General features: G+C 42.2%; 1 protein-coding gene and 1 non-coding gene across 2 annotated transcripts in view; both read right to left on the bottom strand.

Annotated features, from left to right (window-relative positions):
• PRKCH (protein kinase C eta) overlaps positions 1-27,317 on the bottom strand; it is a 230,698-nt gene that overhangs the window by 128,181 nt on the left and 75,200 nt on the right. The window lies entirely within an intron of this gene.
• Positions 18,840-18,943, bottom strand: LOC128773140 (U6 spliceosomal RNA). Its single transcript, XR_008417422.1, has one exon. It is a non-coding gene; the product is annotated as a U6 spliceosomal RNA (small nuclear RNA).

The raw sequence follows: 27,317 nt of genomic DNA, 5'->3' as shown, positions 1-27,317 counted from the left end.
TTCGTCTCCCTTTATAATTCCTAGCACATACCACAGAGATTTTTTTTTTTTCCTGGCCTCTCTAGAATGGGTCTGGTTAACATCACGGTCAAGTTCTTTATTAACTGAAATACATCTGATTTTAGCAACTGCCACTGCAATCAGTCAGTCAACAGCAAAGCAAAGCAAAGTCCAAGGGACACATATTCCAGGATTCCCTGAGGCTCTGAAAACATCATCAAGGGGTGTGACTGCTCATCTTCTTCATTTAGTAGTAGCATCCTTAGTTGTATGTATTACAGAAACAATCCTCAAATCCATCTTTGATCACAAGATTAAAAACAGTACATGCCAGCAGGTCCTCTACCTGTAAAGCATTTATAAACCTTCACCATTTGCCCTTGAGAAATAGAGTGCTAATTCAGCTCTACAGGTTTCTTTTTAAAAAAAAAAAAAATTTTAACATTTATTTTTGAGAGACAAAGCGAGACAGAGCACAAGTGGGGGAGGGGCAGAGAGAGAGGGAGACACAGCATCCAAAGCAGGCTCCAGGCTCTGAGCAGTAGGCACAGAGCCCGACACGGGGCTCGAACTCACAGACCGCAAGATCATGACCTGAACAGAAGCTGGATGTCTAACCAACTGAGCCACCCAGGCACCCCATAGTTCTAAAGGTTTCTATTTGAGCGGCTGCCCAAAAGCTTACCAATTAGTTCCTTAATGTGATGTAGTAACTGATGAAAGAGGTCTAAAGAGCCTCTGTGCTCTGTCTGGCCTTCAAGTCTACTTTTTCTCCGTTTTGTATTTGTATCAAATGAGAAGATAGGAGCCTGTTGCACTTGATCTGTAAGGAATGAAGCTTTTCATGGTTCACTCTATTCTCCACATCAACTGTATACTCACTGTAGAACTATGGGACTTCTCTACAACAATTAAGAGATAATTCCCCCTTGCTTTAATTTTGTGTCCTTTAAGAACTATTTTTGGGGCGCCTGGGTGGCTTGGTCGGTTAAGCGTCCGACTTCGGCTCAGGTCATGATCTCACGGTCTGTGGGTTCGAGCCCCGCGTCAGGCTTTGTGCTGACAGCTCAGAGCCTGGAGCCTGTTTCAGATTCTGTGTCTCCCTCTCTCTCTGCTCCTCCCCTGTTCATGCTCTGTCTCTCTCTGTCTCAAAAATAAATAAATGTTAAAAAAAGAAATTAAAAAAAAAAAAAAAGAACTATTTTTAACCTTTAGCCTTGAATGTGGAACTCCGGATAAGGCGGTGGCGGGGGGCGGGGGGGGGGGGGGGGGGATGTAAACTATGGCATTCAGAATTCTTTAAACCATCTGTGCAGAAAAGCAAAAACTATTGTCATTGAAAGGTTAATCCGAAAAAGGGGTATTTCAAGAGATATTTAGGGAACTAGGCTAGCTAGCAAAACAATTCTTCTACTTTTATAGGCAATGATTGAATCTCAGAATCAAACCAGTGGGGAACATTTTCTGTAATCAATAGACACAGAAATTTTCTCTTTCCCCAAAAAAGAGCACCCACTCACTCACACAGGTGACACATTTTGGGTGTTAATGTGCCAGGTTAATGCTCTATTCGTGGAAATAAAGTGGATCAATTCTCAAACAACCTATTTTGGTAAGGGTCTCCAACAGTTGTAGCTTCAAATCAGAGAATAAACAGGCTTAGTGATTCTCAGCATCTGGTGTAGACTGGTAACAAGGTGGGGATTTTAGAGAGGAGAGCCTGGTCTCCTTTTGTGACTACCTATATTTCCGCATTACAAACTGTCCCTAATCCACTTTGGTAAAGTGCATTCCTGAAGCAATAACGCATAAGAGATGAGAGTCAAATTTCCACAAACAAAACCTTCCACATTTTCTTGTAGCTGTATGAGAAAATTCCCCTGAGAACACAAGAACAGGTATGTTAGCTTCATACCATAACTGCAGGTAAATGACTGAACAGAAAAACTTATTTTTAAACAAGCTCTAGCTTTCTACTTAAAACTATATAAATAATAGTACTAGAAGGCTTTCTTCTTCCAGTATTTGTGTCGAACTCTAAACAAAACAAGTCTTCATGGGAAGCCTCTTGGACTTCCTTGGGGCAAATTACCATCTAAGACGATAAAGGAATTACCCTGGATCAAAGGGTTATTAAGAAGAGACACCTTTAATGAAAACATTCTTAGTGAGACTGTTTGCCCAGGCTTGTGAAAGAGCTACGAATCTGGCTTCAGCAATGACAGGGTCATTATGAACTGAAAGCTTATTCTAGATCATGTGTCTGGTGTTTTAGATTAATAAACAAAGAAATCAGAGTCTTGATTTTTTTTTTTAATGTTTTTACTGAAGGCACTGGCAAATGCATTGCACAACAGGGAAAGTGACAGCTTGACGGTGTATGTGGGGCACACGCACACGGAACAGGCAGAGACAAGAAAGCATTCTTCCCTGTGAAAAAGCCAAACGAAACTGTCCCATGATGCATCTTGGTCTGTTTTCCACTGACCTGGAACTCAGGGGTGTGATCAGTGCTCTCCAAAAAAGAAGAGTGCAGGGTCATTACCTTAGATTCAGAAATTCATGACTTTGGTTAAGAAGGTGAATGGAGTTAGAGATAAGGACAACAGACTTTTAAAGAGCTGAAGTTGCCTGGGACTAAAATGTGCCACATGGCCACATATCCCCAAGCTTAGTATAGCCCCAGCCTTTCACTGAAGGCCAGCCCTCTGGAGCCTAGACCAACCTCCCCTTCCAGGTTAACCACCAACGTCTCCCTGACACAAACCTGTGCTCTAGTCAAACTGGGATCTTCACCACTCAGGGCCCTTCCTCCTATCAGACTCTGCCCAGGTCACTCCCCTCACCAGGAATGGCTTCTCACCTTCCTAAACCCAATCCTCAAAAAAGTACTTCCTCACCCGAAGCTGTCTGCAGACCTGCAAAGGAAGAGCAAATTTCTAATGCTCGTCCACAAGCAGCACTCTGTGTAGTCTTCGCAGTCTTGCACAGTTATTCAATTGCCTACATATTTTTGCCTTTTCTCTCAAGTGGAACAAATTTCTTAGAAAGTAAGATTTTATAGTTTTATATCCTCCCAGAATCTATCATAATGAGCATCTATACCCATCAGTGATATCCTTACACATGACACTAACATGCAACTGAAAATTATAAATACAACTTAAAGATCCCTTGTTACCATTTCAGGGTGTCTAGAATGCTATGGTTCAATGGGATTGCCTGCTTCTCAAAGGCCGTCTCATTGAGGCACCTGTGGTGTAGTGATCTTTAAAAGGACCTGGCGTCAGAATCATTTGTGAGCTTTAATTTAGGCTTAAACACTATTTTCATACCTAAATTTGGGCAACTTCATTCACTTATTAAATCAAACGTTTATAGCAGACTCTATTCCACACTAAATCGGAATATCTGGAGACCAAGAATCTGCACTTGAAACTCTAAGAACCAGTGGCCCAGCAGGAAGGACACACAAATAAACAGTTAAAATACAAACGCAATAGTTGCCCTATCTCTGTGTCTGCATGTCTAGGGGGAGGAAGCCCAGATGGTGCTGGGGAATTAAGAGCACACACAGAAGAGGTGATGTCCGACCTGACTCTACAGCCTGAACAGCAGAAGAAATACCCAAGGGAAGTCTCTGTGAGTCATTCACATTCTGACACTCTCCTGCTTAAAAGGCATTCACTGGCTGCATTCGGGGCTCAGGGCAAACTAGCACACCTGCAGCTGACCTTGCCCCCATCAAAACCCCATCACTCCTCCATCCCCGCCTGGCCCTGGGGTCCACGCCTGCCCTAATCTCTGCCCTCCTCTCTCCTCTCCTTCCTCTCTCACCCTACCCCCCAACTAAAATGATTTCAGGACTTGCTTTACTGAACCTTATTCAAGTCAGGGTTCGACTGTCCTCCTTAAAGTAACCCCAGCATCAACACCAAAGGTCTTATCACACAGATTCACATTTACCTGTTTAGACTGTGAACTAGGGGTGTGTGCGGGGTGGGGGTGGGGGGTTAGGGTATCTCCCATGTCCAGCATATAAACAGCAATAAATGAATGAATGGGTAAAATCACACTCACATGAAAAAGTAAACAGAAGTATAAAAGAGCTTGCCAGATTCCTGTACCTACAAGTAGTTTACTATTGCTAAATTACAGAGAGTATGAATGACTAGTAGGAGATGAGATTTAAAAGGAAGGTTACTGGGGCGCCTGGGTGGCTCAGTCGCGGTTGAGTGTCTGACTTCGGCTCAGGTCATGATCTTGTGGTTTGTGGGTTCGAGGCCCGCGTCAGGCTCTGTGCTGACAGCTCAGAGCCTGAAGCCCGCTTCGGATTCTGTGTCTCCTCTCTCTGCCCCTCCCATGCTCATGCTCTCTCAATAATAAATAAACATCAAGAAAAAAATTTTAAAGGAAAGTTACTATCAAACCTGTACGGGAAGAAGGCGCTGGACTTTCACAGATCACAGGAAGGCACTAAAAGGTTTCATATAGAGGAGAAATGTTATGAGATTCCCTAAGTTCTCTCAAGATAAGGCCAGGAGAGACCCAGGTCCCAGGGCTGGTTTGTCATGATTAAATAGAGAACACACATACAGAAACAAAACATACACCATAATGTATAAAGGTAAGAGTATCTTCTGCAACTCCTAGCTATTAACCTACTAATCTTATAGTGTTTAGTTTTCATATGCCTAAAATTGGTTGTATATTTTCATGATAAAAGGTGGAGAAAGGGCACAGATCAGGAAATGCAGCCATTTATCAGGACACTGTGGGGAAGAGAGCATTCTGGGAAACCACTCCCTTTTCAAAACACGCCAATTATATCCCTGGGTCACTCACAAAACCACCTACTAGATAATGTCTTCTATAAACTGATGTATCAGTGGTAACCTTTGTTGGACCTATTTCCAGCTCAATGGTTTCTGTATTTATGTGATGGCAGTAATCCACACCAGAGACTGAATTGAAGTAAATCAAACCGATTTAAAACCTTAAGCCAAGAGGAGAAACCTTTCTTTTTCCCAAATATTCTTACAGCAAGCTTCCCCATTGCAAGTAAGAGGGTGCTGCGGGAAAAGCCTCGAGTCCCTTACCCAGGTAAGTAAGAGGTCTCGGTCCCCCTGAGCTCCCTTTCTCCACCCCACAGAGGCAGGTAAAGGAGAGAGGAGGGGGGATGGAAGGGTGTTGCAACAGGCTCTTATCAGCCTCTTTCAGGAATTCGGAGCAAACCTCTGCAGGGCTCCTGAAGCCCAGGGTTTCTCAGAAGGGCTGGAGATCCACAGATGGACATATAGATAAAATAAGTTCTGTTTGCTCCTTTGTTTCCAAGGCTAACTGTAGCAATCATGTGATCTCTGGGGAAAATGAAACATTTTTCTACTCACCAAGAGACTGTTGCAAGCCAAGCAGCCAAACAGATCACTAAGGACAAGGGGCGGGTCCTCATGTAAAGCACAAGCTCTCCGCTGAGACTTAACGCTAGGCTCCAGCTCTGGCATGGGGTTAGAGTGAGTTTGCTGGCTAGACCAACAAAAGCTGAGCCCTCTAGGCAGCCAGTTCTCTCCCTCCCTCCCTGAGCATCTTCCCACAGGTGAGAGTGACTCACTCACCAGCGAGTGAATTCTTTATACTAACTGACGCCCACATACCTGGGGTACAGAGTCTGCCTGTGGGACAGGTTTCCACAACACTTTCATCAGCCTGGGTTCATGAGGAAAATGTACGAGTGGCACGTGCCAAGCTCCCAGTGACCACCCCCTCCCCCCCACAACGGTGCTGAGAGCAGCAGGGGAAAGGAGACCACACGGGGCTTTCCGGAGAAGAGGCAGGGTCACTCACACATGTATATACAGAAGCACACGTTAGCATCCCTGAGTATGAAGGGCAGACGTGTAATGTAAAACTTCCATCCAATGCCTTTGAAATGACTGTGGTCCAAACTGGGATTCGGCTGGAGTCTGGCCGGAAGAGGCTGCAGGTGCTAGCCTACCTTTCCAGGCCTCCGTGAGCTGAGCCAGTTGTGCAGAGTCTCATAGAAGCTAGGGTTCACATAGCAAAGGTGAGCTCCACCACTGAGAACTACAGGCTTTCGGCTCAAGTCTGTGGCAAAACATGACAAACTGCAATAGCCAAATCCCAGGAGTTAGGTGGACAACACTCAGCTCTCTTCCCTTATTCTCACATCCAAGTACGCCAACAAAGTATGCCTACTTATATATATAAAGCAGTTCAGTGTATATTTGGGCTTAAAATATAGGATTTGTCTAATTTTAGTTTTTCATTTTAGTTTTTGTTTTGTTTTGTTTTTTTTCTGTACTGATAACCAGTTCCCGTGTTCCAGGCTTTAAAAATGACGACCTACCCCTCTAGGGTGGTGCACCTGTTTGGCTCAGAGCTCTACACCAGTTCCTCCCACAGTAAGGGCCAGGGACCCTGTGCAGGTTCTAAAGGAGTTTAATCTCCCTTCCAAAGAATCAGTTCCTTCTTTCTTAAAAACAAAAAGAAAAAATCAGTTTTTTATATTGTATTGCATTGGTTCTTAACCAGGAGTGATTTCGCCCCTAGGGACATTCGGCAGTGTCTGGAGACATTTTTGGCTCTCACAGCTGGGGTGGGGTGGTTTGCTACCGGCATCTGGATTGTGGAGGCCAGGGATGCTGCTAAACAGCCTACAGTACACAGCACCGCCCTCATAACAAAAGTTATCCAACCCCAAAGGTCATTTGTGGCAGTTAAAAAACCCTGCAGTATTTGGATTCTGTAGATTTCATCTGGGGAAAAAAAGTATTTTGTTGCTTAAAAATAAGTTTGAAAATTTCTGCTCTAGGACACCTGCCGGGACCCAAACTATTCAACAACATGATAAAGACTCTTTTGTATTGAGCTTCAAAGTGCTCAGATAGTACAGATTTTCACATCCGACGCTGGCTTTTAAAATCCCGTAATAGGTCTAGCTGCTATAAAGAGCTAAGGCCCCGTCTCTCTTTCTGTTAAACCCTGAGTGGGAATCAAGGAGCTGTAGCCACCTAGTAGGACCTAATGCAAACCTCCTTCTGTGCCAGGGTAGAATCACAGTAACTTCAACCAAAGTAGGAAAGATCAGACAGAGGCTGAGGGCTTGTCCCGATGGGAAGCCACGGGTGTTGGCTCCATAGAGATCAGGTCTCCATCAGTTAGGCAGAGAGCCAGAAGTTAAATATATTGCTTCTTTTAGGAAGGAAAGTGAACAATGGCCTCTTCATGTGAAACCACAATGGGAGTTTAGGAAGGGGCAGAGCATAATTCCCAGGATGGAAAATGGCCTGGGCTCCAATGTTCGGTCCTTGGTCCTGCAGCACTCAGTCATTGCTGGTGAACTCTCTATTTACTAATTCCTATGCAAAACCCATGGACTAAGTGGCACCTTTTGATGCCAACCGAAGGAATAATTCTGATTCTCAGGTTGAGGGGATAACTACAGCTGTCTACCCTATCATGAAGGCTTCCTGCTACTCTGAGGGTCTCTGAGGTGTCTCTCAGCAAATGAAACTAACAGCCCACGCGTAGGCTAATCCTTCCAGATATAAAGACAGAACCTACATGACACATCGCGCGTGGCCCTCTAAGCCCTGCTTCATCTTCCATCTCTTTCTCTCTCTCTCCAAAAGCCATCAGGCCTTCTTCCAGGAGGTGCCCCAGGGCACTTGGGCACTAACCATAACACACCATCCTGAACTGTGTTTACATGACCACCTTCCTCTCCAGGCTGCGAGCTTGATCACGGTAGCCTGTGTCCTACGGCCTGGCACACCAGGAACCTAATATTCAATGAATGGATGAATGAGCTTGACCTGTCAACCATTGGACATGCTCCCAAGTAAGTCTTCCCCAAACTGTAGAGCAGGCCAGACCCTTCCTCACGCTGTACGTGCGGCTTGCAGTGTATGAATGTGAGTACAGAACTCGCTTCAGTAAACACAGCCGTGGAACAGGATAGGCCTGTGCAGATGTTAGATCTTTCTCCAGGAACCATTCCATATGTAAAACAATTGGAGGGTGGAGAAATTCAATAAACAGCTGCCCTTTGAGGTGGCAAAAGACACACTCTCCCTTTTCAAGTGCAATCAGCGGGTTGGATGACCTTGCCTCAACCCTTGCAGCAGAGAAACAACCCTGGTGTGGCTTCCTCATCAGTCCTCAGAAGGATCCACACAAAAAAGCCCTCACACACAATAAACTGCAAACACAAACACACTTTCAACCCAGACGCTTTCATTTAGATTATCAAGTCTTAGAAGATAAAGATTTAATCACACTATAGGCTTTTTTTTTTTTTTCATTTTCTTTTTAAGAAGAGTGGGTCCTGGGACATTCCCAAGCTGTGGGTCCAGAACTGCTGGGGTGAGCCCCTTAGAAGGGAGGAGGACTCCACAACCAACCTCTCAGAATGCAAACTATGTCTAACGTGTGCAACTAGTGTTTAGATACTTCTGAAACAAATTTTTAAACCCAATTAGAGACTTTCCTGAATGCACTGAATTTTGCCATTAAGTATATTAGTAGTCCCGAGAGACATGGTTCAAATAGCTACACATACACAAGACTCGGGGAAATACAGAAAAGGCCTTGATAACCAACCTAGGGTTAGAAACCACTAAGCCAGTCCATTTAAAGAGTTTCCCTCCACTGTGCTGTACTAACAGCCCTAGAAATAAGGCTCTTTTGTTTCAACTGATAATGAGAGATCAGGAAAGATTGCCAAAAGGAAGATGCTAATAGGGGTTCTGTTCGGTAGAGCTGTCTGGGGTACAGACAATAAGAGGGAAGCTCTTTCAAAGAAGTCTTACTCTGAGGACCAGTCTTGTCTTGACAGACTGAAGTTGCTGTCAGTGATTAATGAGGGGGCTTTAATCCACATCCTATACTGGACCCCAGCCCCTCCTTTTCAGGTATGAAGAATACTGAAAGGAGGAAGACAGGAGAAAGACAGAATTTTGGAGTCCCTGTGGGCTGCCCTCATAAATGTATAGAACTAGGTCCCCTTTGATTTTCTAAGTGTAGCAGGATGCTAGGTGGGACTTTTCCTCTCAGCCCAGGACAAAAGACACTAAGTAGCCATCATCTAAGTTCTGAGGGCTCCCTCCCATCAGGGTTTTCTGGAGACAGCTACCCCACCGCCACCCCATGATACACCAGTTCTGCACCACTCCCCCAACGTCAGAATGAACCTGAAAAGGACTCCAACCTGAAGCTGAGGAGACAGGCTCCAAGAAAATCACTCTCGGGGGACAGGAAGGGGAGAGGATGCTAGATCTTAGGACAAGACTTCACCGTCCTTGAAGGGGGTCAAAAGATACAAACTTCCGGTTATAAAATAAATAAATTATGGGACTGTCAAGCACAGCACAGCGACTATAGTTAATACCGTTTTGCGTGTTTGAAAGTTGCTGAGAGTGGGGCACCTGGGTGGCTCAGTCAGTTAAGCGTCCAACTTTGGCTTGGATCATGATCTCACGGCTCTTGTGTTCGAGCTCTGTGTCAGGCTCTGTGCTGACAGCTCGGAGCCTGGAGCCTGCTTCAGATTCTGTGTCTCCCTTTCTCTCTGCCCCTCCCCCGCTTATGCTTGTGTGCGTGCTCTCTCTCTCTCTCTCTCTCAAAAATAAATAAAAACTTAAAAAAATTAGAAAGTTGCTGAGAGAGTAGACCTTAAAATTTTCTATCACAAGAAAATAGAAGTTTTTTGGTAACTATATATGGTAACGGACATTAACTAGACTTACTATGGTAATCATTTCACAATATCTACTTGTAGCATATCACCTTGTACATCTGAAACTAATATCATGTGATATTGTCAATTATACCTCAAAACAAACAAACAAAAAAAAAGACTTCACCCTCTTCTTCACTCCAAGAAGCTGGGCCAAACCTGGGGGAGGTGAGCCAAGGAGGTCTCAGCTGTGTATGACTGAAGTTTTCAAAATGAACAGGACTCAGTCTAAAACAGTAATAGGAGTTTGCCCATCAACTGATAAATAGATAAACGAAGTGTGGTATTTACACACAATGGACTATTATTCAGTCCTAAAAAGGAAGGAAGTTCTGACACCTGCTATAACATGGATGAGCCTTGAGGCCATCGTGCTGAGTGAAACAAGTCACAAAAGGACAATTCTGTATGATTCCACTCATACCAGATACTCAGGGTAGTCAGAGTCACAGAGACAGAAAGAAGGGTGGCCGCCAGCGGCTACAGGGGAGGGAATGGGAATTTATTATTTAATGCATAGAGTTTCAGTTCTATAAAACTTCTATTCAGCTTCCAGAAAGAGTTGTGGAGATGGATGGTAGTGGTCGTTGCACGACAACGCACATATAATAAATACCACCGAACTGAACACTTAAAATGATTAAGATGGTAAATTTTTATATTATGTGTCTTTTACCACAGTTACAGAGAACTTAAAAAAAAACCTGAAGGCAGTGATGGATGTGTTAATTAGCTAGGTGGTGGGAATCCTTCCACAATGTATGTGTGTATCAAGTCACCATGACGTACGTTTTAAATATCTTGCAGTTTTGTCAACTGTACTTCAATAAAGCTGAAAGAAAAAATGAAGGTAACAGGACAGTTATAGAATTGGCCCAATGTAGTGTAAAGGAATCCACTACCCAAAGGGAAATTAGATTTCACATAGTATAATCTAAAGTAAGTACTGTTAATAGAATTCCTGAAAATATCCCCAATGAGAAGCCTCATTAAACAGGTTCTATATCCTCATCTTTGAATGGCTAATCCTGTCCCCTAGCTCTCTTTCTGGCTGAAAATAAAAGTCTAGAGGAAATCTCATCCGAAAATATCATTTCTGACATAACTACTTAAATGTCAAAGTTGAACAGGGTGGAGGTTCTGCAGATGCTTGTTAAAATGGGAAACGGTAGGAACCACTTCTCCTTCTACCTTCTCTTTGCTTCACTAAAGCTTCATATATCAGCATGGTGAGTCGGTGGAGTACAGGCTACACAACAGAACGCAAACTTCAAACTGCCTTTGCTTTGGTTAGAGAGACAAAACATGTAGGTAGAGGAAATATGTGGGCTTCAGGCTTGGGTGTCCAGGAGAAGAGAGGTAGCAATGACAGAAATGGAGGAAGCAGAAGCGATTGACTGGCAAGGACGATGATGACTGGGGTCTGAGTTGTAGGTGTTTGAAAGATACCATAGAACCAGAGTTCATGGGAAGAAATGAGGCTAAAGGTAAAAACTGACAGTCTCCCCCAAGAGGAAAGACCTTATGAGGATGGGTGTCCACTTTTTTTAATGTTTATTTATTTATTTAAAAAAAATTTTTTTTAATACATTTATTTATTTTTGAGACAGAGAGAGAGCATGAACCGGGGAGGGTCAGAGAAAGAGGGAGACACAGAATCTGAAATAGGCTCCAGGCTCTGAGCTGTCAGCACAGAGCCCGACGCGGGGCTCGAACCCACGGACTGCCAGATCATGACCTGAACCGAAGTCGGACACTTAACCGACTGAGCCACCCAGGCGCCCCTAATGTTTATTTATTTTGAGAGGATGTGTATGCATGCACGCATGCCAGAGTGGGGGAGGGCCAGAAAGAGAGGGAGAGAGAGAATCCCAAGCAGGCTCCACACCTGGCTCAATCCCACAAACCGTGAGATCGTGACCTGAGCTGAAAACAAGAGTTGGATGCTTATCTGACTGAGTCACCCTGGTGCCCCCACTTTTAAGATCAAGAATGAGGAATGGAGGCCTGTTAAGCAAACAAAGGAAGGACAAAGAAATGGGAGAAGGATTAGAATAGTACAGCACCCTGCTGAGGGGGAATGTTTTTTTTTTTTTTTCATCATATTCACCATTTCATATTCAACAAAACATGGGAATAGAAGATGCATGCTTGCTAATTCAAAGAATGAGTGAGAGCTCAGGTAGGAATGTCCAGCATGTGACTGGGCAATGGTAGCTGGCCTTCATTAGAGAGATCTGGGATGTAGACATAGAAGCAGGGGGAGAGAGCAACAGGCAGAGTGAAATCCCCAGATGAAAACAGATCCCAAGGGATGTGCATGAGTACAGCCATGGGCTGAGCACTGACCCTGGAGAATATAAACTGGAGGGGGAGGGAGAGAAGTCCAAAAATACAAAGAAAGAAGAGTCAGGATGGTGCAGAGATGATCAGAAGACTTCAGAGTTGTAGAAGCCAAAAAGTGTAGGGCCCTGAAATGGAAGGAGTGTAAGCACCATCACATGCAATAGAGCTCTCCAGTAAGATGAGAACCGAAAGCTGCTGACCCGACCTGGCAACACAGATGTCCTTGATACTTCATCAAGAGCTAATTGAGTAGATGATGGTGAAGGATGCCAGAGAGCTTCAGTAGTAGCTGGAGGAGAAAACAGAAGGCAAAGAAGTGGAGACAATGTACACAGACTACACTCTCAAGACATTTGGATGAAAAAGAGGATGTGAATTGGAATTGCCCATGGAAGTGCTAGAGGACATTTAGGGTGAGGAGGCTTGGCACATTCACAGGTTGGGGAAAGCAACCAAGAGTAAGGGAAATGGAGAAGTTAGAGGTAGGGAAGCGAAGTCCCTGAAGGAGCACAGGTCCTCTGGGATAGAGGCTAAAGAATGAGAATGGGTGGGAGTGTAGATAAGGTCAGGAGCAGGATGTAGTCCTCACTCACATCCCTGGGGATCTTTTTGGGGGCACCTGGTTGGCTCAGTTGGTAGAGCAGGTGACTCTTGATCTCAGGGTGATGAGTTCAAGCCCCACAATGTGCATAAAGCTTTACTTAAAAATTTTTTAAACATGGGGAACTGTTTTCATCTGGAGATTCCACTCAGCCTGTTGCTCTCTATCCCTGCCTCTATGTCTGCAGCCCAGATCTGTCTCACGTGTGTCAGGGAGGTCACACCTGATGTGATTTTCTTGATTCCACAGGAATCAAGGCACAGAGTAAATGGGGGTCCTGAAAAGCATGATGAAGGTTGAGTTGTCATTGAAGGGAGTGGGAGAAGGAGCTGTAGGTGTGGAGGACCACCACTCAGAATAAAGGACACAGATTCATAGGAGTGATGTAAGCTCTCAGAAGAAGAGTAAGCAGAACCAAATACAGCAGGAAGGTCACAGTGGAAGATTGTTAAGAAAGGACTGCACTTTTTGTAATCAGGAGGCATCTGAACAAGAGAGAACTAGAGAATGAGAAGAAAAGGAGTGTGAGGAGTATAGAGGATTTGTAAAGATACTTGGCTATACAAGGAGGAAAGACATAGGATAGTAGCCAAGGATCAAACAAAGAATTTTTCTCCATCAACATCAACAAAGGAGAAGCAACCAAGGGAGAATAAGGGACCCTGCAAGGTGTAGTCAGACAAGTGAGGAAGCAAGAATATGGCAAGAGGGCAGAGAGGCTGGATCTGCCCAGGTAAAGGGTATAGCCTCTGCGAGAAGAAAGGTTTCCTTGGCAGCCAGCAGAAAGGCAGACAGGAGATGGCCAGACTGAGGGACAATGCATATACACAGATGCAAGTCACTGCCGGATTTTTCTCAGCAGAGTATAGAATCAGAATTTTGAAGACAAAAATAAATAAATAAATAAATAAATAAAATAAATAAATAAATAAATGGAAAAAGAAAAAAAAGAAGGGCTTACAGATATGAGGGTCTTGGAGTCCCTGAAAAACCCACAAGAAGCAAACTAGGATTTTTTCTGGGTACACCGAGAAGTCCTACACCAGTGGATCCAGCAGCATTCTTTGTCCCAGGACCAGGACTGTAGGATGACTGTGCAGGTCTGGCATGGGCATGGCAAGCATGAAGGAGGATTAAAGGATCAGCTAACTCTTAGGCATCACTGACTTAGTACTGCAGTAATGACCCTGGAGTCTGGGCTCAAGAGAACACCAAGTGGACCAGCAGGAGCTAAGGAATTGGATACATTAGTAGGGACCAGGTTTGGGTCATGTGGATTTGGTGGAAGTAACAGAAGGATTAGAAACATAAGGAAGTAACGTAAGGATTGATTAAAAGAAACATAATGCTTGAGATCCAATTTGTTTCCTTTTTTTAACCTTTCATCTCTGTATTTAACTTTTGAACATATGGGATCATTATCATAACTGTCTTAATGTCCTGTCTGCTGATTCTGAGATCTGTGTTAGTTCTGGGTTCCTTTCAATGGACTGATTTATCTCCCATTACAGGTTGTATTTTCTTGCTTCTTTGCATGCCTGGGACTTTTTGACTGGATGCCAAACATTGTGGATTCCACCTGTTGAGTACTGGATAGTTTTGTATCATATAAATACTCTTGAGCTTTGTTTGAGGACACAGTCAAGTTTCTTGGAAATAGTCTGATCCTATCAGATCTTGCTTTTTAGATTTGCTAGGTGAGCCACAACAGTGCTGAGTCTAGGCAGCCAAGACCCTTCCATGTACTCAACCCAATGCTCCATGAATCCTGAGGTTTTATAGTCTGGCTAGTAGGAACAGGCACTATTCCTGGCCCTGAGCAAGCACCAGAACAGTTCTCTCTGATCCTTTAGATGGCTCTTTCCCTGGCCTCAGGTAGTTCCTATATACTGATCAGCACTCAAGTGAATCCTCAAGGGGGACACTTTGTATTTCTCTGGAGTTCTCGTTCTCTGGGTAACTGTCTCCTTCCTGGTGTTCTATCGGAGTCCTCCAGCTGCCATACTCTTCCTGGATTCAGATCTATCTCCTCAATTCAGGAAGCCCACTGGGTTCCCCCTGACAGAGGGGAAGAGGGAGCATCCGAGAATATGAGGGGGATGAAGAAGGAGCAATTTAGCCACAAGAGCCTCCATCATTATACTCCATGGGCCAGAAATGATGCTAAAAGTAGGAAAAAACACCCAGATCTTGACTCTGTTTGCCTTTATAGGCAGCAGACCCTCCCCCTCTATTCCTTAAAGGAATATTTCTAATATTTCTAATAAACGCTAACTTGATAAATGAGCAGTCTTGCAATATGAGTAGTATGTGATGCTGAACATGAGCACAACTGAGCCAATGGTTCTTGAAATTCACTTTGATATATGAGTGCTTTAGATTACAAGAATGTTTCCGGAATGAATTATGCTCACAAACCAAGGTTTTACTTGTACCTTTTGTACCTTGGGGATACCCATCAGGTTTCCCAGAAACAGCTGAGCCTACCTTCAGTCCTTTGGATTCATAATATTCTACCTACAATCCACACAAAAGTTCATCCTTTTTCAGTGCATGTTCTTCCTTCACATGCAACAAAATTGCAGTTTTGCCTCCAAAATGCACAGGAGCTATTTTAATTAGTAATTAAGTTGTACATTTAAAATGGATTTTCATGTGAACATAATAACACCATCTTTAACTTAAGAAGGAATTGGGTGGTGGTTAAGCCCTAAACAAGCCAGCAAGCAAACCCCGTTTATGGACGCAAACAAGGGACACCATCTGGAAGTACAAAGACAACCAAGCCTGTACAATTAAAACCACGAAAGTCAACACACACTTTAACTCATAAATGAGAAAGTAATTTAATAAACTAAGGCAAATATTTGGGGAGAGGCCAATACTATAAAAATATCCGCATGGAGTGAACCAACTGCAATTTTTGAATAAACAACAACGTAAATACCCAGGGCTTCTCCAAGTTGATGGGCAGCACTTGGGTCAGGCTGGTGACCAGACCTAACAAAAACCTGGTACTGGGGAAAAAGGTGGAGAAGACGGGCCAATGCTGCCTGACAATTTACAATGTCTGCCCTGGCATTTAATATTGGATCCTCTAGAGGTAAGAAATTAATAGCCAATAGTTTATACAATCTGCCTTTAAAACACACCTTCTTTCTGGGACCTAGAAATGTCTTGAAAACATTAACTCATTCATCTTAACATAGCTATTGGAAGAACGCACTCATTGCAATTGTGCATCTGTGCTTAAAGAACTAACCAACCACAGAGTCTGGTTTTCAATATAATCCCAAAGAGGGAATGCCTGGATCCACTGCTCCCTTGGTCATGCTAGACAGGAGAATAGACCTCTAATCCCTATCTGTTGTCCTATCAACATTCCTATAAAGCACCCATGGCAGTGGGGCTGCTCATGAATAGGGCTGGTCTATACACACACACACACACACACACACACACACCACACAATCCATGACACAATCAGTCCTGACAAGGAAATGCCAGCGGCATCAATCTAGACATTATCTAGATCCTCAAGGAGTGACTTAGGGCTAAGGGTAGCATTGGCTCTAATGGGCAGATTTAGGAATAGGGGCAACATATATTCCCGAGGGCCCAGCCAGCAGGAAACTGGCAAAGTAATGCTCCCCTCACAGGTAGCCATCCTTCCACACCTTCTCTCCCACTCACAGCTTCACTGACTATGGTAACTCCTACTGAAGGCCCTCTGACACACACACACCAGGATGTACTTTGCACCCTCCCAGAATATGACACACGTGCCAAGCTCAGTGTTTGTCTAGGATTTGAAACAATGTCCAAGAAAGGAGATTTATGTCATCAGACTTTTCTTAGTGCCTTTTAGATGACTTCCACAAAGTATGTGGAGTAACTTGGGTATGGATTTCCTTCCAAAGTGGGTAGGTACACAATCTGCATCAGGTCCTAATGCAGCCCTTTGTGGGTGTGTGCATGCTTGCTTATGCACAACACCCTGGGGGTAGATGCCACTAGCCCCATGTTTTTCATGTAAGGCAACCATTGCTCAAGGCCACACAGCTAGGAAATACAGGGAGCAGAGCCGGTCACTCTCATCTGAAGCTGATGCCCTTCCACCACCCACCTCACATCTCAAACACAGTAAGAGATCCTCGATAGAATTTCCCAGGGCATTCTGTCTGTAAGAGTCTATTAAGGAAAGAATTAACACTAACACCAGAAAATAAGTTTTGGGGCATTCATGAAGCTGAAGGAATCACTAAAAGTGACCTACTATCTAAAAAACCTGACTTAGAATGGCTAACATTAACAACTCCGGCAACAACAGATGTTGGCGAGGATGCGGAGAAAGAGGATCTCTTTTGCACAGCTGGTGGGAATGCAAACTGGTGCAGCTACTCTGGAAAACAGTATGGAGGTTCCTCAAAAGACTAAAAATAGAACTACCCTACAACCCAGCAATTGCACTACCAGGTATTTATCCAAGGGATACAGGTGTGCTGTTTCGAAGGGACACATGCACCCCCATGTTTATATCAGCACTATCAACAATAGCCAAAGTATGGCAAGAGCCCAAATGTCCATCAATGGATGAATGCATAAAGAAGATGTGGTATATATCTACAATGGAATCTTACTCGGCAATCAAAAAGAAAGAAATCTTGCCAATTGCCACTATATGGATGGAACTGGAGGGTATTATGCTAACTGAAATTAATCAAAGAAAGACAAAAATCATGTGAATTCACTCACATGAGGACTTTAAGAGACAAAACAGATGAACATAAGGGAAGGGAAACAAAAATAATATAAAAACAGGGAGGGGGACAAAACAGAAGAGACTCTTAAATATGGAAAACAAATAGAGGGTTACTGGAGGGGTTGTGGGGGGGGGATGGGCTAAATGGGTAAGGGGCACTAAGGAATCTACTCCTGAAATCATTGCTGCACTAGATGCTAACTAATCTGGATGTAAATTAAAAAAATAACAAAATGTAAATAAAAAATAAATAAAAATAAGAAATAAAGCCTGACTTATCTCCTGGATTATAAAACAAAACAAAGATTTCTCTCTTTACTCTTCCCCCAAACTCCTCAGAACAGTGAAACTCTGCATCACCCCAAGCTGTAAGTGGGAGATCCTCTGGGTAGGTTGGGGTGCTAAGAGTCCAAGAGAGGAACCTTTATGGTATTCAGCAAAGCCAAAGTGTTTTTCAGTTGACTCCAGCAAAGAAGTGATCCTTCCCCTTAAAAGACGATTAAAAGTGCCCCCATAGCTACCATACAGCGCTGAATAAACACACTGAACAAATGCTCAGATACAACGTGAGAGATGGAGACGGGGAGGTGTGACGTCAGAGGGAATTCGGACAACAACAGGTGCTGGCTAAGGCAGTGCTCTGGAGAGCCCTGCCCTGTCTGAAGAGTTCACAGGGGAAAACTTCAAAAACATTGTACTAGACCACACGCAAAACAAAGCTGGTCTATGGGCCCATTTCAGTCCATGAGCAGTTCATGGTCCAAACAGACACAGCCAGCACGCAGCCAATATTCTGCATATTAGAGAGAAGGCCCATAAAGACTGGATTTAGAGTGACCTACGAGCATCCCAGAGGCAACGACCAAGAATGGAGGAATCAGAGGCCTCCAACGGGGGCCCCGCAACACCTGAGGCAGAGGCGTGGAACAAGACATGACCTGTCACAGGTACACTTGAGCAGAACTATGAAACTGTTCTCTTTGCATCCTGGATGAATGTTCCCACAGTGTCCTCACCGAGGGGCCAGCAGGAAATACTAGAGTACTACTGAATCATCACTTATTAATATATTAATAAAATCCTGATGGTTCTCTCCCAGAGATAAGCTTCGGTCTGTGTCAGCGAATCCTTCCTCAAGTCCTCTGTTATAAAGAACTGCTCCAGGTATCGTTACCTGGTGGATTTTTTTTTTTTTTTCAATTCCGAAACAATCACCACAAGTTTTGGAACGCTTGCATCACCCATAAAGGCAATCACTTCCATCAGCCCTAGGCAACCACTCATCTACTCTCTGTTTCCATTGCTTTCCCTATGATGGACACGACACTATGAACTATAAAAGGAACTTTCATATGAACTTTCAAAGGAATCATACAAAAAATATGGAAGACTTCACAGATTTGCATGTTATCCTTGCACAGGGGCCATGCTAATCTCCTCCATATCATTCCAATTTTAGTATATATGCGCCAAATCGAACACACCTGGGCAGATTTTAAGTAAGCATTAGATAAGATGGTGATACCGGGATATGCAGTCCCTTCTACAGAACGGCATCCGAACACTATCAACTTGCATTAAGAGTTATTATACCCTAACTCATCATCTGAGTTTTCATTACCCCAAATCCCCACAATAGTGATATTGATATAGGTAAACTTAATGCTCAAAGCATAAAACTGGTCGCCAATGAACAGACTAAGCACTTTTAAATGAGTCCCTTCTCAGACATTCCTCCCTGCTTACACCTACCCTGTTCTTGACCTGCCTATGAATGGCTGCTGTTCTCAGTATGAGTATCAGATACATCCCATGCAACAACATACACAATAACAATTAGGTACCAGATCAAAGTGAGATCTTGTAGCTGATGTAGATCATGAATTCACTGACAAGCTACTCCAATCACAACAAACCCTTGATACAGTAAATCCAGGTATAGGTCCATCACCAATGAAGAAAAGATCAACACCGATGGAGCCATGCCCAGCCTTTGGAGAAACTGATGATGTCTTCAAATACTTCTACATATATCCCTTTTCATGACATTGTTGAGAAAGTTATCATGAAATGGAAAATGTTATCATGCCTTCAAATCAGTCAGAAAAGTACACATCTGAGTTATTTGATCTGTTCTCGGTTCTAAGAATTAGCAAAAAGGTATCATTGTAAGCTCAACCCTGATAAATATAAGAAAGAAACTGACTTTCATAATTTTCAAAGGTGGAGTACCAAGCAAACCCTTTGAAACTTACATTTTTTGTAATGTTGGCTTCCATTGTAACTAGAATCACTGTAAATTGCCTTTTTCTGGTCCCAGTTGCTCTAAGAGAAGGGAAATACCTATAACTTGTCTCTAGTCCAATAGCCGATAGGCTATACTGTCAACACTCCCAGCCTGCTTTTACCACTTTTAATCCTGGCTTGAGTCTCAGCATTAGCCCTGAGTGTTTGCAGACATTAGCAAGGCCCTTAGCACTGAGTCTCATTTTCTCCTCCTAAAAGCACAAAAACTGTAACCTGACCTGTCTATGTCACAGTATTTTTAAAAGCTCTTAAAAGAAAACATTAGGTGTTTTGTCAACTTAAAAGACTACACTGAAGTAATATACTCCCGTCTTTGGTTTTTTCTTTTTCCTACATGTTCTTTTTCTTCAACTAGCAAACTTCCCAACTGTCAAAATTTTCCATTAATCACATTAGAAATGATTTAGGATACAACAAGGGTATTGAAATGTGGATAACCATTAGAACCAGCCAACATGCTTATTAGGAATCTGTTTCCCTGGCCTTTTCCCCAGAGATTCCAATTCAGTCTGTAGCATGAGAATCTCTATATCTTTCAAAATTCTTAAGTGATTTCATTGCTCTAAAACAGATCCTCTCTTGCTATCTCATAGTTTTTAAAGGCCCTATTTTCAGTACTTGGTAAATCCCAATCCAAGGACTCAGATATTGGAAGTATACTCGTTTACATGAAACAGGAAGTATCAACAAAATTCAATTAGAACTAAGCTTCTAAAAGTTATATATTAAGTCCCAACAGAGCACCCAGATCAAGCTCCAATCTATTTACCTCCCCAGATGTTTAATAGATGTATCACTAACATTTATTAACACTTCACAAGGGGCACCTACATGGCTCAGTTGGTAGAACATGTGACTCTTGACCTCAGGGTCATGAGTTTGGGCCCTACTTTGGGTGTAGAGATTACTTAAGTAAAAATAATAATAATAATAATAATAATAATAATAATAATAATAAAAACCAAAACACTTCCCAACAAATGATAGTTCCCACCCAAGTTCAAGAACAGAAGATTCCAGCTAAGCCTAAGTTTTCTCTCTTTTAAGTGGGTGAAGTACACAAAAGTAATTTCTTAATAACCCACACAAACAGAATTGAATTATAGCTCATTATATTGAGAGGTGCACGGACTTGTTATGGATCTCCAAACAGTTGATCTGAACTTTTAATGCTTACTAAGCTGTGTAATGGATCCTAATTTAGCTTAGAACAATAAGAAACCACACTAGAGTTCAGAGAACTTGGGAAAGTCTTCAAGATGAACTTAAAATAGTTCAGGCTCCAGCAACTTACATTAAATCATTGTAAACGGATGTAATATGGTGCTTTTCAAGACCCTAGCCAAAGGAGAAAAGATTATGTTCAATCAGCCAGCATCAAATATAAGTGAACTTCACTTAAGTAACAAGACATGCTCCCCAACAGGGAAGTGACAGTACCAGGGTGCTGACCTTATTTATGCCAGCCAGGACGCCGGGCACCTCCCAGGACGTCATAGCCCAGCCATGTTCCTCTACCGCTGCAACTCTCACTCACCAACCATGCCCCACCCCTTAGGGTCTGTGTACTTCCTGTTCCTTCTTCCCCCAGACAGCCATGTCCACTCCCTCCCTCCCTTCAGATCTCTGGCACAAAGGCCATCTCATAGGAAAAGAACAACACACACCAACCCTCCTCTCTGTCGTGACCCTGTCTTATTTTTTCCATGGCATTTATCACTTGGCATATTATGTTAATTTATCTAATCGTTTGTCTCCTCCCACACACCAAACTTTGAATTCTGTGGGAATCAATTATTGTCATTAATAAGCACATGCATACATACTGCACGTAATACTGCACATACATATTCTCTGTGTGTATATGTGGATAGTCCTTCTGATCCACCAGACCCAAGGGGTAATAATTTACAAGCATTGCTCAGCCCAGTGCATTTTGTAACCAAATGTAAATTCATAGAGGTAGCTACCGATTTTTTCCAAAATAATGTGAGAACTAAATTGCCACTTACAAAAATCTAAGCCCACTGTGCCCCCATCTCCCCACACACATACTCTCAACCTCCTACAGGGAGTCCTTCAGCACTGACTTGAGCCCCAGAAGAGAAATCTTAGACACCAGGATGAATCCATGATGCTGAAGATAAGTTTCAGGAGAGAAGGGAAGAAAAAGGTCTTCCTCCTCTCTACCTGCCCACTGACACAGGGCAAGGAGTTATTGGGGAAAACCGAAGCAAAGGGCTGACAGGATAACTGGCTCTTCATCTGAAACAAAGAGCTGAGAGGTCAGGGGTTGCTAGAAAGGAGACTGAAGCATAATGAAAATAGACTCTGGAGCAATTAATTTTTCTATCAAAAAATTAACTCATTTCTGTTTTACCTAAATCTCAGTTCCACTCAAAGAATACCACATTAATGTAATTTCAGCAGCAACAACAACAAAATGAAGCTTGAGAAAATTAAGAGACTAGTCTGACTCTGTGTTTTCAAAGCAGCATGTTAGTTAATAAGCAAGTGCCCCAGGAAGTGAACGTGCTGATACTTCTGTCCATAGATTTCTGAGCTATTTTAGAGGTTCAGCTTTTAGCATTTACACCTCTAACCACTTGCTCAGAAGTACTGTGACTGCCTTGTTCTGCTGGAAGCAAGCAGAGGTGTAGCATAAAGCTACCCGGAATGGCCATCTCCCAGGTTAGAAACCACCGTCAGCTTCCAGTTGTTTGGGTGTCACTTCTGGACCTTCTTTTTTAATGAGAAAGGGTTTGTAACTGGCTGAAAAAGTTCACTGCACAGTAAAAATAACTAGAAAAACAGGATCACAGTGTCAAAAAATTGCTGAATTATTCTGTTACCTGTATCACCTGATTGTCACCTAACATCAGTCCCCCATACAACATACACAAGTATTTGTCAGTTCCTTCTTTCTGTGGTCACTAAATTAAAAGTGCTGGGCTTCTGAAAAAAAGATAAAGGGAAAAATTAAACTATAAATTCTAAAAATAATTTGGTCTCGGTAGCATTTTATAGTCTTAAAAATTAAAGACTCAAGGGGCGCCTGGGTGGCTCAGTTGGTTAAGCATCTGACCTTAGCTCAGGTCATGATCTCGTGGTTCGTGTGTTCTAACCCATACATGGTTTCGTAACACCTTGCATCGGTCATTTTGAAGATATGAATTCACTGAATCATAAAGATCTTCTTCCAAATGCTGACACATTTTACTATACAATATTTAAAAACACAATTGCTAATTAATATCAAAAACAAACTCATGAGAAAAGTCTTTTTTTTTTTTTTAAGTATTGCAAGCTGACAAGCTCATAATGGTAGCTATATGTTTTCCAAAATTCTAATTATGTCTTGGAGGAGCGAATTCTATCACTGGTATCCAATCACAGTTGTTTCCTGGAAACAATCCATTCACAATAGGCTCACTTTATTCAGTTTAAAGAAAATACCTGAGAAATTCCCAAAGCTCCATTACTACAGTTTGTCATTCTTTCCAGTAAAAATGGTGTTCCACGAAAAACAAACAACTAGCTCAGCTAACAACTCAATCATGCAAGTGTTTTTCCTTGAGACATGATAGTATTTCAGAATGTAGCAGAAACGCTTTATGCCTAATTCCCATCTTAGCACACAGATTATAAAGATATATAGCCAAAGGTTGAGCTTAATACGTTGCTAATGTTTACTGCTTCATCGAAGACATTAAGTGAAACTATTTTTTTTTTCACTGCAATTGTCTGGCAGTGCAGAAGACGTTGGCTACACTAATGTTAACTGCATAGCTGGGTGTCTTGATTCATCCCAAGGTGTCAGCAGTTTTACCCATCATTTCTTTTGCACCATTGAGCGAATGACAGTACACTTAAAAAGGCAAATAACATCTTCGTATTATAAATAAATAGTTTTGAACGACAGACCTCCTGAATAGGTCTTCAGAACCCTCAGAGGTCTGTGTAACCTTACTTTGAGAAGCAATCGAAAAATTCTGAATAAAACCACCACTTAAGAGTGTTTCCATCAACAGTTAATGAAAGTAAGAGAAGTAGTCAGGATGAAGCCAATGGTGATTGGGGTATAACTACACAAATATGCCGATCATACCCTAGGCTGAACTTATTTACTTTTTAATTCCTTCCAAGTTCTAGTTTAAGATCTGCATTAAGAGAACCTACTGATAATCCCGGTAAAACTTGAACAAATCTCAAGCTCATTCTTTCTCTGATCCATGTCTGACATCTGAGAAGACAGCACCTTTTCCAGGTGAACATCAGTCTTTAAGTTTAAAAACGAGGAACCCAAGGGAAGCCTTGCAAAAACATATCCCAAAAGATGACAAAACTCTAAGGAGGGTGAGATTACACCACCTAGAAGACAGGTTCCTTCCAAGGTAGAATAAAGAGAAAACACAAAATGCCTCCCAGATAACCGGGCGACCTAGAAAGATACTGGACCTCAGCACCCCAGTCTGAGCTGTGCCTGCGTCTGGCACTTACCACCCAAGAGACCACGGCAGCCAGTGTCTCTGAGCTGGATTCACCATTTGCATATTGAACATCACATCAGCCTCTGAAATTTGGTGTGGGGAGCAAATGACATAATACACAGGACTGCATGAAATAGAGAGGTCACCTATTACTAGGATAAGAGGCCATCCCGCTTCCAGAAAGAAAATGAAACAACAACTACCGCTGCTGTTTGTTAAATTAAGGCCAAGCCCAGTACCTGGTCCTCAGGAGGCATTCAGTAAATGAACTGGCTGTGATGGAGAGGAGAAGCAGGCAAACTATAACACTGGACAACTAGCCTCCCTCCCTTAAAAGTATCTCCCATTTCCAGTTTCCCTTCTTTTTTCACTCCCTCAAAGCCTCTTTCTCTCCTGCCCTTTCCTCAACCTGGCATTCATTTCCAGTGGTAGCCACAGAACCGCTTGGACCAAAACTGAAATGCCCCCTCGCTTCTCAGGCTGAATATAGCAAAGGAATGAAACACTGGTATAAAAGCTAAATTAAAAAAAATTAAATCAACATGCTGTCACCTGGCTTGAAACATGAGAAAGGAATACCTCAACCTCCATCAGAGATAACCTTTTTCCCTATAAAACTGACATTCACTGTGAGCATTAGACACAGTGAGAAACTGTGGGTTGCAGCTTTCAACGGTAACATGTTTGATCTGCCTTCATGCATGAGGCCACAATGATTGAGCACAGAGCTTAATTAGTCTTAAACCAATGGTTTGACACAGGAAATTTGAGCTAAAAACTGAGGCAATGCCCCCCCTCAAAAAAAAATAAAACAATCAGGCCTTACTCTACACAGTAATGCACTGCTTTGGCAAAAAGAATAAACAGATCCCAAAATTCAAGTGCACCTTCCATATTCTCCCCAGGAGAAATGAATATCCAGCAACATAGTAAGAGTCTGAAAGAAGGGAAGCAAGTCCAAGTTTTAGCAAAGTTTTCTAGACAAGCTTCAAATCCACAAAGGACAACTGTTTGGTCAGGTTGTATTTTTGTTTTTTAAGAAGTTACCCACCCACCCCTTGCCAAAACAAACTCTGGTACAGAATACCTTCATGCATGCTTGGGGATTTCTGGAGAAAAAGCTTGTCCTCACAGAACTTCTGTCTTACTATCTTCATAAAGACACTTCAACGGTTAATTTTTCTGATTTACTTTATTCTTTTAGGAAACTATCTTAAAATTAAACTTCGCAAGTACAAAATGTTATGTAATTGTTAGTAGGAGATGATTTACTTGTCATTCATTTTAAGTGAGACCTGTACGATGGAAGGAAGGGAATTATCTTACTCATCTCTTCCTACCTGCCGTTTTTGACTCACGGCTTAGTGTTTATTTAGAACTTTAAAAAAATGTACTGAAGTACCTTAGTCATAATTTTTAACTTGCCTCTTCACAATATATAAAAATTGGGAATTAATGATCAAATAGAGAGAGACCAAAAAAAAAAAAAAAAAAAAAGGAGCCAACAAACACAGCTTTAATTTATAAATGAGGATAGGTAATACGTGTTTGAAGTTAAAGCATCATATTGATGATACAGAGGCAATCCAGATTCTGGTTTTTGTCTAGGAAATAGATTTTTTTTAATGTGAAGTTTTATCTTGATTTTTTACTTATTAAATACAATTTCAAACACACACAAAAATAGAAGAGTCTAGCAAACCCACATGTAGCCCACACCCAGCTTCATCAATCAATTCATGGCTAATCTGATTTTATCTGTACCCCATTCCCTCCTCCCACTTCTTGATTATTCTAAGGTAAATCTCAAATATAGACTAGAAAAGAACAGAGACCACCACCAGAAACACCAGCGTTACAGGTAACACAATGGCACTAAATTCGTATCTTGTGATAATCTCTCTGAATGTAAATGGACTAAATGCTCCAGTCAAATATCAAACAATTGCACTAGTAAATATTTCAAAGTTTATCTCTAACAGATGCCCCCTTTTTGTTTTAAGTAACTGCAATACCATAATCATACCTAAATAATATTAATAATTCCTTAATTAATAATTCCTTAATAATTTCCAATCTCTGTTCCCATTTCCTCAGTGCTTTCCTGGGGGTTATTGTCTGTTTTACAATTTGTGTTTGAATTGGGATAGAATGTGGTCCATATATTGAAACTGGTGAATATGTCACTCTTCTGTTATTTTGGTTTTCTTACCCTCTCTTTTCTTTCTTCTAATTTGTGGTTGAAAAAAACCAAGTCTCTCATACTGGAAAATTTTCCAGTCTAGATTTTGCTGATAACATCCCATAGTGTCATTTAAAATGTTCCCGTCCTCGAGGCACCTGGGTGGCTCAGTCGGTTGGGCAGCGGACTACAGTTCAGGTCATGATCTCCTGGTCTGTGGGTTCGAGCCCTGCATCGAGCTCTGTGCGGACAGCTCAGAGTCTGGAGCCTGTTTCCAATTCTGTGTCTCCCTCTCTCTCTGCCCCTTCCCTGCTTGCTCTCTGTCTCTCTCTGTCTCTCTCAAAAATAATAAAACATTTAAAAAAATTAAAAATAAATTAAAAAAAAAAAAAATGTTCCCGCCCTCTAACCTGGTGAGTAGATCTGGAAGCCTGACCAGATTCAGGCTTGACTTTTTAAGCAGAGCTACCTCACAGATGGTGGTGACTGTATTTTTCTTTCTAGGGACCAACCATTTAAATTTGAGGTACCGTAAGTCAGGCAGACTTCACTTATGCAAACCTAATCTTAAAATCTCACACCATATTTCTTAGCAGGATAACAATGCAGCAACATATTTTTGATTTGTTCTCACACGGAGATATCACTATTTTAACTTAATTTCTCTCTGTTACTTCTCTTCTAAGTATAGCAGTTATCAATTCACTCTGATGCGTTTTCATCAGATTCCTTTATTTCAATCTCGGTTGGGTTTCTTTGGGTTGTGGTTTGGTCACTCCCCTCTTCTAGGTAAAAATTATTCCAACATAGTGACAATCATAAACAGGGCCAGATCCTGCCATTCTGTCAGCATCCAGCAGTGGCACTGAAATCTA

This window comes from Panthera pardus, unplaced genomic scaffold (assembly GCF_024362965.1).
Source record: "Panthera pardus isolate Hobbes unplaced genomic scaffold, ASM2436296v1 HiC_scaffold_24, whole genome shotgun sequence".
Taxonomy (NCBI): Eukaryota; Metazoa; Chordata; class Mammalia; order Carnivora; family Felidae; genus Panthera; species Panthera pardus.
Note: the sequence above shows the minus strand (reverse complement) of the source record. Positions and strands in the feature narration are given on the sequence as shown.